The following is a 12,943-nucleotide window of genomic DNA, read 5'->3' as shown; positions in this document are numbered from 1 at the left end:
AGATATTCGAGGCAAACTGGGGGTTTGCAAGCTACCCACTGCCCCTGGGTATCCAGCTGTTTAGTGCTGCCATGTGCAGACAAAGCCCCGAACAGGGCTGCCTGTGCAAGGATGCAAATGGCGCAAGGAGAATTTATGTGATCTTGAGCTGTGCTTTGCTCGGCCCAGCACGTGCAGCTTGGCCAGTGCCAGCAAAGCAGCCCTCCCCTCCTGCGTCCATCACGGCTAGTACAAACCTCCTTGACAGGCTGGCGGTAAGGTTCAGAGGGCAAAAGTTCATGAGAGGTTTTACTGCATGCTTTCTGGGGGCCAACTCTCTTAAATCTCTCAGATCTTCCTTGGGCCAAGCGCTACCTGAGAAAGAAGATCCCTGCATGCTGAGGGATTCAGCAGGTAACAAAAAAAAGTCATATGCATGTTTCAGTGCTTAAGCAGTTTTTTGAAGGGTGAACCAGGATGGAAAAGAAAGTCAGCGGACTTCTCCCAGCCACGTGTTATACTGTACCTTCCAGCCTCTTAGACAAACTGCAGAGGGTGCAAGGACAGGAGAAAAAGTTACTTGCCCTGACTGGAGAAGCAGAAAATCTGAGCTAGACACCAAAAGAGGCAGAGCTGTCATTAGGCAAAACAAAAGAGCAAAATCTGCTTTGTATTAGCTCTCTCTGTACTCACAGACTGCTGGAAGCAGAGCTGTTGTTGACACACAGGTCACAGCAGGGACGGGATTTGTCCCTGGCTGGGTGCTCTAGCAAAGCAGAGAGAGATGGATGTGCACCCCAAAGGCTGCACCCTAAGCACGGGAGACAACAGGGATTCGGAGGTCAGGGATCTGGAACATGGGCTGATCTAAGGGAGGTTATTAGAAAGGTCCTTCCCTAAGACTATCCAAATATGTCATTGTATGCATATTATATTATGCATGTAAGATCTGTCTCTCCATGCACAGACAACCACAAACACGATGATCTGAGCTGTTTAGACATGCCTCCTGCACCTCAGGATCACAGTCCCACCCTGCCTTATCAACAGTTCAGGTGCATTTTAATTTATTTGTAATTCTTGCATATCAACAAAACCACACAGAAATGTAATACAGGCTTTGCAGACTTATTCAGCAGTTTAATGAGCATGTTTGCCTTTGTTTGATCTTCCGTGTGTTTCTCTGTCTTTCTGATAAATTAGTAAACCTTGTGGCTTTTTGAACACTTTCTGCTGATGGGTAGTAAATTAAATGCCTTCTGAAATATTTATAGTTCAAAGTACTTTCCTGTAGCAATATACTCTTGTGGCTCGCTAGTGTGAAATACCAGGCAGCGAAAACCTATCAGATATAAAGAACTTGCCGAGACGCACAGCCACTGACACAGGCACTCATTGGACCCAGGCCAGGGTTTAGCTAGAGGAAAACCCACCAGCATCGACCCTGTTTTCTTTTATGACACTGAAAGACAAACTGATGATGGCATGGCTGTTTCAGACCTCGTAACCTCCCCACCTGTGTTGCCATGGCCTTCTGCTACCAAAATTATAGGGTGACCAAAGTCACTCTCTGGTGCCTCTCGCCATGATGTCAGCTGTGGCGGCAGCAAGCTCGGAAAGCTGCAGCTGAGGCCGCCGGGGCTGGTTTCTGTCGAGGCTGCTAATAAAGGCGGCCGAGCACGGAGCCGACCAATTTATTTCTACCAGGGAGGAGGGAGAAGTGAATCAAAGTCTCTGTTCCAGATTTAGTTTCAATTCATTTCTAATAATCTCCACCGCCTCATCTGGAAAAAATGAAACGGGATTAAAAAAAATGATGTCATTAAGAAAACATCTGACTAATTTTTCTTCTGACGAAGACTTAATATAAGTGAGGGGGGATGTAAATTAAAAGCAGCCCCAATCTTCCCTGGGCCACAGAGCCTGCCTTAATACATAAGCCATGAAAGAAGTTTTCTTACATATACAATAAGTTCCCTCTTTCATCAGTACTCACAGCTTCTCCCAAAAGGGTTGTGAACTTCTTTGATGCAGTCTTGGAACTATGTATTACCAGGTTTACGAGCCTTCGGAGCCTCTGCTGATCAAACTGTGAGGCCGACATCTAAAATGCGTATAACAATATGAAGGGTTTGCTGTTCATTTTCTCTGTGCTAAATTGGGCAGAAATGCTGGAGTCCCTCAGAACAGGAAAACCCCACCCTGTCCAAAGAGGTAACACTGGGAAAAAGATCAAGAATTCCCCCAAAATGCATGCAGCTGGTGTTTGAACATGAGGTTGGCCCTGTGCACAAAGACTGAGCTGGAGAGCAGGCTGCTCCTTGTGGCTCTGCTTAAAGCCCATCCTTGCTCATTGTTCCATCTGTGGACTATGACAGCCATACTGTCATCCAGGTCTGGCTCCTGTGAGCCCTCTGAGGCAGGGATCAGTTTTGCACACCTACAATTCTAGCAAAACACCATCCCATGGTACAGCACGTCCCAAAATAACATGGCTTCCAGTAGCTGCCTACCAGGAACAACTCACTCAGCCAGAGGGATCCTCTGCTCCTAACTCCCCAAAAGTTTGATTTTTTCCTGCTTTTTTCCCAGTTGCATTATTTCTTATCTAAACCCTAAGTCCCACATTGAGCCATTGCATTGGCATTGCAACAATAGGGTAAGAGGCAGCTGTAGCCTCACAGGTCTGCTTCTGGCAGAGAACCATCAGATCCTGCTCTTTAGAGGCAGTGGAAGAGAGATGAAGCAGCGCTGGGAGAAGGCAACTCTGTCCCCATGCCCAGCTCACATCCAGGGCAAGTGGAACATGCCCCATACCCTGTAGCAGGACAATTTTCAGCTTAGTGTTGTGAACCAGCCCGTGTGATGAAGCCATGGTGCCAGAGCTGCACTTCTCAGCCTGTCCATAGAGCTCCCTGCCCAGACCTCTGCTATCCATATCACTCCCATCTTTCTTCCTGGATCCCACGGATGATGGCATGAGGAAGACACCCCAGCACCTGGGGGAGAGCTCCTGGCTTTGCTGAAAACAGTGCTGTAAAAACATTGCCATCTGCAGTAGGATGAAGGATTTCACCTGACCACATATATTTCTCTAGAAAGTGGGATTCTGGTTTTCAAATAGGCTAAGGGAATTGGGTGTCCAAACGCCATTAAATTTAACGTGAACCAGGGGCCTGTTTTCCCTGTGGCTCAGCAAGAAGCCCAGGCTCTATAATTAATGCCCAGGACTTGTAGAGCAATTTGCATTTCTGACGAAGCACGTGAGCCTGGATTCATTTCCTTCCCCACCCAGGAGAGGCTTTTCCTTCGCTGCTCTCTAACAGAGGGAGACACTGAGGTGTGGGAGACATTACCTGATCCCACCTAAGGGCTGCAGAGCCTCATGGTGATGCTGGATGCATGCAAGCTGCTGAAGGCTTTACAGAGCAGGTCTGTAGGTCCACTTGGGCAGTGGATGACTCCCCTTGGAGAGTAGAAATCCTTGCACTATTTACCTGGCTCCAGCTGCCTGCAGAGCAGAACTGTGGGGCAGTGGTAACATGTGGCTGTGGAGAAGCACAATCAGCAAAAGGAGAGATACCAGCATCTGAGACATGACACATACTGCTGGTGGGACACTTTGGTGGTTTCCCAGGACCTGGTTGCTCCTTAATGGTTCTTCCACTGGGGAAAAGAGATCTGCTTAATTTTCCTGCCACTTGGGTTTTTCTGAAAGGAGCGACAGCTCATCTGAAGCTCCGAAGTCTCATCCCAAAGTCTGGGGGAAGGACCTGGCAGTTTTCCTTTGAAAACCAAGGCAAAAAGACATCAAGCTGTGGTTTTAGTGGGGCAGACCATTGTGTTCCTGTGTGTGCCCTTGGGGCTTGGCAGTTGCTTGTCTTTGATGGCACTGCTCACAGGAGGTGTGTGTGTGTGCTGCCTTCGATGCATCACAGCTGGATGCAGTGCTGAGAAAGAATCCTCGTGGTCCCATCGGGGAGGAGCAGCCTTGTCTCTGAGGAACTGGGGCTCCTGAGAAGGCAAAACCTCAGAGACTGGCAAAACCAGTGCGGGCTGCTACAAACAGGGCCTTGGGGCGAGTTTTTCTCATCCTGCTCTCCCTCTGTGGACATGCACCAGCAATCCCAAAATCTTGCGCGGTGGAGATGTGGTAACATCTCGCCGCTGCTGCATGTGAGCCTGCAACCTCTGCAAGGGGCACTCAGCAATGAATGTAACAGTTAAAGAAGTTGCACATTTCTGAAATAACCTCCATCAGTTAAATAAACCCCAGAAAAATGGGGACAATTAACCAGCACTAATGTCCCATGACTAGTCTAAATTAATACTTAAGTGACAAATAAATTTATTCAGCTGAAAACAAAGGGCTGAATACTTTTCCATATGCTTAATGGAATATGGACACTTGAAGGCAATTGTTTTGTTGTACAATAAAAAAATGCATAGCTGCTAAACAGACACGGAAGTGAGAAACAGAGCGGGGTATCATAGCCTGGTAGAGTTTTCTAACAAGAGAAAAAGCTTTTAAAACCAACAATCCTGTCTAAACCCCACATAAAAACTTTTGCTTTTGTTTTGTTTTAAATAGAACTTCCTGGTATAGTTTTCCAAATACTGTGTACCCAGAATACCACCTAAGATTTGAAGGAGATGGAGGGGAGCCATATAGATACCCCAAAAATGGACTGCTCTCGTGGCAGACACTGTATGTATGGGATGCCAAAGCTGTATTCAACAGGAAACCTTAAGTGCCTCAGGATTCATGCTAAATGATTCAGTCTAAACAGCTCTCACCAGCCCCTCAACTTCACATCTGTTTATTTCTGATTTAAAGTCCCTTACAACAGGAAGGGCGAGAGGTCGCAACAGTTGTGCGGTACCCTCAGGATCAAACCCCACGAGGTCCCTCAAAACAAGGTACCTTTCAGAGGTCAAACCTGGGCCACGACTATCAAATTCACATGGCATTTGATCACTCACAAAGATTTCCCTCCCTCCCCTTTTTTCAGCTCTGAGAGCAGAGGATGTACGGAAGGAGCAGCACAGAGCTGCCGCGCAGCCGCCTCTCTCCCCCCAGCCACTGTCAGGGAGCGCAGGGCAGCCTGGTAATGAGGCGATGGGGAATCACTCGTGCTTCCCAGCTCTCCCAGCACTGCAACAAGCTGATAATTATCCAGTAAAGCGACCTGCTGCTTGAATATAAGGCTGTCGAATTGAAGATGCCAGTTTATGTGTCCCACTACAAAGAGATGGGGATGGGGACTCAAGAGACATCACTGATAACTCCCAGCCCCTGCCCCTGCCGGGATGCTCAGCACAAGTAATTTTATTTTTTTTTCCCTGGATCTTCTCAGCTCTAAAATAAGGTTAATAATTTTTTTCTCATACTCACAAAGATGAATATATAGCAAATCAGACCTATCTTTGCTAATTCAGCAATTAATGCTCTCACTTATAAGAAGCTGTTATGGAGACTGTGAATCTGGACAAAAATTGTTACAGCTTGCCTGCAGAAATTTAATGGGCATGGTTCATGCAGTTTCTATTTTCTCTTTTCCCCTCAAACATGTCTTTGAGGCACAGGAAGCATAAAAAGTAATTTTAAAAAAGATTTTTAACAATAAAAAAATCTATTTAAAAAGATATTTTTTAACAGCAAGGGCAAGTTCCCATTGGATGGGTTTATGAACGAAACTGGTAAATTCAGCAAGACTGTATGGCAAAAAGGGATGTTTTTCTAAAAGTGCTCCAAGTTCACTGCAAGGTTTGAAGTTTTAATAGTATGAAATAGTAATTTCTCCCACTGTAGAAGTTAAAGAGGTGAATCCTATGGCCAGCATTGCCAGTGTCAGATTACATAACTGTGGTAATTCCATTGGACCTTAACAGACACAGATCCCTGAATACTAAATGCCTTATTTGTGAATTTATGGTTTGGGCAGTACTTTGAAAAGGATTTAGGTACAAAAAATCCCACTCTGAATCCATTGGCAATAGTAGTTGTCATGACATAAACTCTAATCTTGCACCAGTGAAGGCAAAGGAAACTGCCTCTGATGACAGGAGCAACAAGAACAGGTCTCCAGTGACTCCTCTGTTTTTCATCTACACAGTATCATAACCTAAGGCGGGTACAATTTCTTAGCATAATTTTTTTCCATCCCTTACAAAGACATATTCAAGACTTAGTGTAACTTCTAGTGTAGGAGGTAAATTTAAAATATTTGCTCCAGGCAAGAATAAGAATTTTTTTGTTTCAAAAGTGAAAAAAAAAAGGTAAAAGTCTTTAATTTTTCCTTTTGAAAGACCATTTCATTTTTAAACACACCTGACTTCAATCCTCGGTCTAAAATATCTAAACATATTAACCAATCAAACAAAAGATTTGATTTCACCTAGTATATGAGTATTATTTTTTAATCAATGAAATCAAAAGTGTTTTGGTTTAGAGCTGGAAACTTTTTTTCATCTAAGTTCCACCATAAGTTAACAAAGTTTTTGAGCTCACAGGTTGTTGGCAGCCTCAGGGGACAAGGGAAACTTCTGGAGGGAGCAAAGTTGGGAGCTTGAGTACAGGAATTAGTTCTCAGATTAAAAGTTCTCCTAACCACATATGGTTTCTTATTGCATTTATGCTGCATTTACCACAACACAGGTCTAGTTTTGGCTGACATTTGTAGCCACAACTGCAACACAACAACAATATCAATATTCGCTTTTAAAATGGAAAAAAAATGCAAATTTTTATAAGTAAGGTTGCCCTCCACTGTACAACATACAAAGAAGCAAGACATCAAAGGTAGAAATTAGGGTTGATATGGGACCTTCAAACCCAAATCAAATTAGTGTCTTGGGGAGAGATCTTTGATTTAAGCTTAATAGTGGTGATTTTTTCTCGGATTGTTTTATACTTAATCAGCCACACAACCCATGGTGCAGACATATGTTCCCAAAGCACATCAAAGCAAGTAAACATTCTGTTTCAGATCCTAATATCCTTTTTTATCCAATTATCTTACTTACATGATCTTTTAATTTAAGTTCTGAAAGCCCACCTTTTCACACAAGCTTTCCTTTAGCAATGGAGGTAGAAGGATGACCAGCTCAGTTCTTGTGAGATACTCGCCAAAAAAACCACACAACGAATAAATCAAAGCACAGCAGATGAGTCTCTAAGATAGTTTCTTGAGAGATTAATGATGAAAGCCTTCAGAGAAGCAGGATATTTTAAGAAGGGGAACTTCAGGGAAGGTAGCTGAGGGGGAGAGAGGGAAGGAAAGTGAGAGAAAAGGCATAAAGGAAAGCATGGATAGAAGTGCAGGAGCCAGTAAAAGGAGTTCAGTGACAAAGCTAAGGAGCAGTGCAAACCTGGAGGCATGTGAGCTTCAGGCTGAAACCAACAGACATGAGAATTTGATTCCAGTAGTCACTAAATTCAAGAGCTGGGGTATCAAAACACTGCAGGCTCAGGGCTGGGAGGGGATGAAAGCTGGGCAGTGGCATGGTAAGCTGGAGGAGCAAGCAAGGTGGGAAGCAGCAGGGAAAGAGATGCAGAGAGGTGCAGACATGGACCAGATACTGAGGGCAGATCTGAGGGAGATCTGAGAGGACTGAACATTGGTGTGGGGATGTGGGAAATGGGTGTTGGAGAGATGTGTCAGATGTGACACAGCCATTTCTCTGCATCTGATTGTCTTCCCTTGGGACACATGTTGAGGATATTAGCACTTTCACGTGAATACTTTGCTTGCAGCTGTGAAGACACTGGGCTTGGGAAAACAAATGGGAAGTGCATGTTTGTGGGGAAGAAATCTGAATTTTTGATCCCTGCCCAGTGTCTTCTTCCTATGCTACTTTTGGGTGGCAGCTTCTCTCCCTTAAAAGGTAATAACATCCAAGTGCTACAGAAGGGTTTAACATTTAAAAGACTATTCCTATAGTACTTCTGAAAAGTCTCTTTTCATGTTATGCCAGTACTAACCCATTGAGGAGAGAACAAGCCAGTGGCAGCAACACCACAGCAATGGAGCTCATGGAAGAGTCAGGCAAACCATAGAAAATGCTTATTCATTCATTACACTTTAAGTCTGCCTTGGCTCCATACCCATCATATCCCAGAAAAGCAAAAAAAGACCATTCCTCTTCATCATGACTGTAATACAATCAACTGGCTGCAGCATTACTCTAACCAATGTTAACTAACAGAGTCTATGTCTGACATCTATAATTTCATGTTAACAAATTAGGTAGACTCCTGCATTTCCTGGTACCTTGAATGCCCAAGAAGCTCATAACTTTTCTTTATATGCAAAATGTCAGGGAAAGGGCAAACAATGTTATGCCAGAAGACCATAGCCAAATCACTTGGTTGGAATGTGCTGTAAATCACAGGGTGAACGGAAAATGAATCTTTGTTCCAGGACGGTGACTTCCAGCATTAATGCTTCTGCTAATATGCTTCTTTTCTATTGGGAATGCCCTCTTCCCATAATCCAAGGTCCTAGAACTTAAATCCTATAGCTAAACAAGACACCAAGGAACAAAAACCTACATCCAATTAATTACAAAAACCTGCAATGTCCTGCTTCTCTCTTCTAAAGTGCAGGGGAAAAACTGCTGGTGTTCAGGCTTTGGACAGATGATGTGCTTGCTCTAAGCAGCAGCAAGCTGCCGTAACTAACTGGAAGTAACCAAAAAGCCATAGTTTACAAAGGGGAATAAAACAAAATGGGAACAGGTACAGCACAGATCTCTACAAAGCTTTTCCAGACACAGCAGTCAGAGGAGCTCTGTCTGTATATAGAGGTGATTGTGATAGCTGCACAGAAATACATCTCACACGCACACGCACACACACACGCCAGGTATCTGCCTCTGGTGCATCACAGCACAAAGGAGGAAAAGACGTGCATTCCCATAATAACAAAGCTTTTGGTTGGGGCTCCCTGGGTTTTCTGCAGGAATTAATTTTACTGGCATTTGACACATTTTAAACAGCAACAGCACTCACAGTAACCTCCAAAGGGAAATATTCCTGAACAATATATAATAAATACATTGATTTCTAATAATAACCATCTGCCCTAAATCTTCTTGCTGACAGGTTTAGTTGGACCAAAGGCCCTTTTCACATCTACTTCATGACAGTTCCCATCACTACATAAAGACTTTGAAGTGCCCTAACGTGCAGTAAAATGCGAGATAACCTACAAAACTGTCAATATTTCTTCACTTCTAAAAGGAAATGCTAATGGCACTCAAAGAGCTCAAGATGTAATGTAAGATCTGATCCAGCAGCCTGGCTGATCTAACCAGCTTTTCCTTTGCTACAAGTATGCTGAAAAGCAAGCAATTATATGGTGAATAGCAGAACTAGGTAAAAGTTTTTCACTGATAGGAGTGCAGGGAATAAACCCTTTTTATTCCAAAACAAGCTTTTCGCTTGGAAGTGTCTGGAGTTTTCTGTACAAATAAGAAAATTAACAATAAATCAGCACTTCAACTTTAATTTCTTATAATTTTAACCTATTATTTTTTTTCTTTTCTGTTTTTTTTATCATTAAAAAGAAAGTGAATCTGAATGAAAAACAAATGTTTTAAAAATCTGGGCAACATCCAGCTAGGATTTAATTTTCCATAGGGAAAAGATGAACACAGTTCAGAGAAAGCAGAGTCTTGCTCCAGGTGACTGCAATAACCAACTGGCATTTCTCTACCAGCTCTAGCCTGAAATGTAAGACTGAGAAAGCCTCTATAGCAGGAGAAAGCAAATGCAATAAACAGAAGCCCAGCCTTATGGCAAAACCCCAGCACTGCTCACTGCACTGTACAACTTCAACATGCTTCAAAGGAGCCAGGATGCTTCCCCCACCCCCCAAATCATCATCTCATGGTAAAAAAGATGAGGTGTTTTATATCTCATCTACCACATAACCACCCGAAAAGCCTTTCTTCCAACACTCTTTTGCTCCCAGGTCTGTTGGTGTCACTGACTACAGCTGCTCTCCCGTTCTTCCATTTTTTCAATGGCACAGGAAAATAGAACACATTTATCAAGGAAGGAATAGGGATCTGATGTTCCCCAGCTGTTTACTGCTGAAAGTTTACACTAGTGCTTTTCAACCTGTGGTTTGCAAAACCCTTGGGAATCACTAAAACTCTTTCAGGGGCTGTGAAAGACAGCAAAAAAACCCTGCGAGCCTCTTTTTATGAGCCAAATTCACTATACCACATTTAACAACTCTGCTAGAAAATTTTTAGGGAGGCCATAGACTGTAACAGCTTGAAAACCCCTCATCGACCCATGCTTCTCAAAATCAATACAAATTACACACAAAACATTCTTAGAGTAATCCCTGACCACCGCCCCAATCCATCCAACATCTACTGACGTCAGCTAGTGCTGGATGCATGTGTGTTTTAGGCAACTCCTCTACGTCGGCACAGAGGTAACCCCATCTCCCATGTCAGCAGCCCTGTGTACCTCCAGCAATACCTCCTTCCCAACACTGCAATGGGAGACCTGCGGGCCTCATCTTTCATTCTCTTATCTCATGCAGCTATTCCTTATGCAGACACATTTCTGTATACAAATCCCATTATACTTGACCCTCAGTTCACCCTGTTTCCATTACAACGCTGTAGACTCAACCAGACTTGCTCCAGTGCCAACTCCGTGCTGTCATTCCTTGCGCAGAGTGGTAATAAAGAAATCACTGTTTTAAGCTGACAAAGAACAGATTTCTTACTAAGTAAACACTGATGTTTTGGTAGGGAAATTAAGTTATAAAATTGTGTCTACAAAGGGAGACCATACAGATGGAGTTTGTTAAGAGACAGCAATACAGTCAACAGTGGTTAATTCAATTGCCTGCTACTTATCAGATTTTTTTAAAAAAAGGTTTATCCAGCTTTTGTAAATGCAAATGCAGAAAAGCATTTCAAAGAGCCGTTGTCATCATAGGTGGAGAGTGATGTACACACACACACATGGCCTTTCAAGGTCAAAGAAGCCACCCTTGCGCATTCACTGTAGCTGGGCTGGTGTCCAGTGGGTCTGGTACTCTCCAGCCTGGCAGGAGAGGAGGTCTGAGAACAGACAGCTCATCACCACACCACCTCCCTGCAGTAGCTTCTGCCCTTAGGGCTGTGCCATGGCCTCATTTGCCCTGGCCACTGCTCTCTGCTGCCTCTCTGCCTGCATGGAGCCTCACATCAATATTAGATACAGCAGATCTTCCTTCAACTCAGGTTAAAACTGGGCACTAGGCTCAGCTGGGTACAAGTAGGAAATTCAGTATCTCCAGTCCTTAGCTGATCCTTAAATTATCCCAAACTGACCTTAAACGTTGCATCTGTTGCACAGCCACTCTTTACCCTCCACTTTCCAGGGAACTGCAGCCAGATTTGGGGTGCTGCCTGAAAAGCAGGGGGTTTTTTACAGCATCAGTGCTGCCAAAGGCCCCCAGACATCCTACTCATGCTCACAGTTCTGGTGATTGTCCATACTGCTGACCCAGAAGGAGAAACAGGAGGATCCTCATCACTCCACAACTCAAAAATCACCCTTCTTGCATCTCACCAAACACCACTTCATGCTCCTCTTGTGGCATTTAAGTGGTGAGAGGGATGAGACCTCCAGCCCTGTTTCTGCACACTCTCAAACTATGCAGAGCCAAGGAAGAGACAGCTGCTGTCTTTGAATGGTCAACTGCAGGTGCTCAACTCACAGGTTATAGCCACTGCTTTCCACAACAGCAGCCAAAGTCTGTCTGAGATGGTACTCTAGGTAGTCTGAATGAAACCTCAATGCAATGGGGACAGTTTAAAATGACTAGAGAGTTGTGAGTTTCTTCTGAACATTTTATAAGGAAGGATAGAGAAAGTGATTTATTTTTTGCATAGGATAAAGTTCATTACAGGATTCAGCACGTTGCATGACGTAAAGCCTCAGGTGAGCCAAAAGGTGTTAACATTGTGTGCCCTTTAAATGATGCACTTATTCAGTAAAACAAGATGTGCTTAGGTTGGAACTACGTAAATACACTCATTTTATTAATATAAGGCAAAAAACTAAAAAAAAGAGATTGCTGGATAATTAAGTCAGCAAGTATTGGTTCTATTTAAAATTCAAGAGAAGGGATATTAAACATACTCAAATTTTAATGAAAACATTTGCAGCAATTTTAATAATTTAGCACAAAATATTATTTAAACATTTCTCTCTGGTTTTTGAAAAGGCAAACACAGGGTCATTGTACTGTGGTCTGGAAATGAGAAATCAGAACTGCTCAGTTGCAGTGGACTGCTTTACCTGTTTTAGACAACACAGTGGCAAACAAACCAAGCCTGGAAATCAAAGCTAAGCTGAAATCCCAGCAGTGAGGTTTTCCATGTGGTAGCAGCTTTTGAAAGACCCATCAGTCATCTTTTTGCACCTTCAAGTACCTTTTGCAGCCCAAAGTGACTTCAGTGGGGTGTAAGCTCCCACATAGTTGCAGGAGTAGGCTGCTGATGGGATTCTGATATCAAATACTTCTGTCTCAGAGTTTACTTTGAAAAGGACTTAAGGTCCTATACTTTGCATATTTTGGGGTTTTTTTTGTTTAGTTGTATCTGCTGCTTGATTTGTTAAAATAAGCAAAGGATGTAATAGGTGAAAATAATGTGAATTTTTAAAATGTTTTACAGTTTAAATAATCTGTAGTGTTATTAGTAACCAAGGAAATCCAACTATCCAGATCTGAACAGCTAAGATTCACAATTCCCTTTGTGCACATCACATTACAGTACACGTTTTAAAGCTGTTCATAATCTAACAGGAAAATAATTTCTCTTACCCAGTATGCAGTACACATTTGGTACTCATGAAAGCTGTAAGGATTAATCAACCATTCATGCCTGCTATAAAAGAGTTTCTAGCCAATAAAAAAAAGGTACAAGAATGCACAGGCCATTTTCT

At 43.2% G+C, this 12,943-nt stretch overlaps 1 protein-coding gene across 1 annotated transcript in view; it reads right to left on the bottom strand.

Moving 5' to 3' along the window:
• GLI2 (GLI family zinc finger 2) overlaps positions 1–12,943 on the bottom strand; it is a 190,831-nt gene that overhangs the window by 42,202 nt on the left and 135,686 nt on the right. The window lies entirely within an intron of this gene.

Source organism: Lepidothrix coronata, unplaced genomic scaffold, assembly GCF_001604755.1.
Source record: "Lepidothrix coronata isolate B3197 unplaced genomic scaffold, Lepidothrix_coronata-1.0 Scaffold103, whole genome shotgun sequence".
NCBI lineage: Eukaryota > Metazoa > Chordata > Aves > Passeriformes > Pipridae > Lepidothrix > Lepidothrix coronata.
Note: the sequence above shows the minus strand (reverse complement) of the source record. Positions and strands in the feature narration are given on the sequence as shown.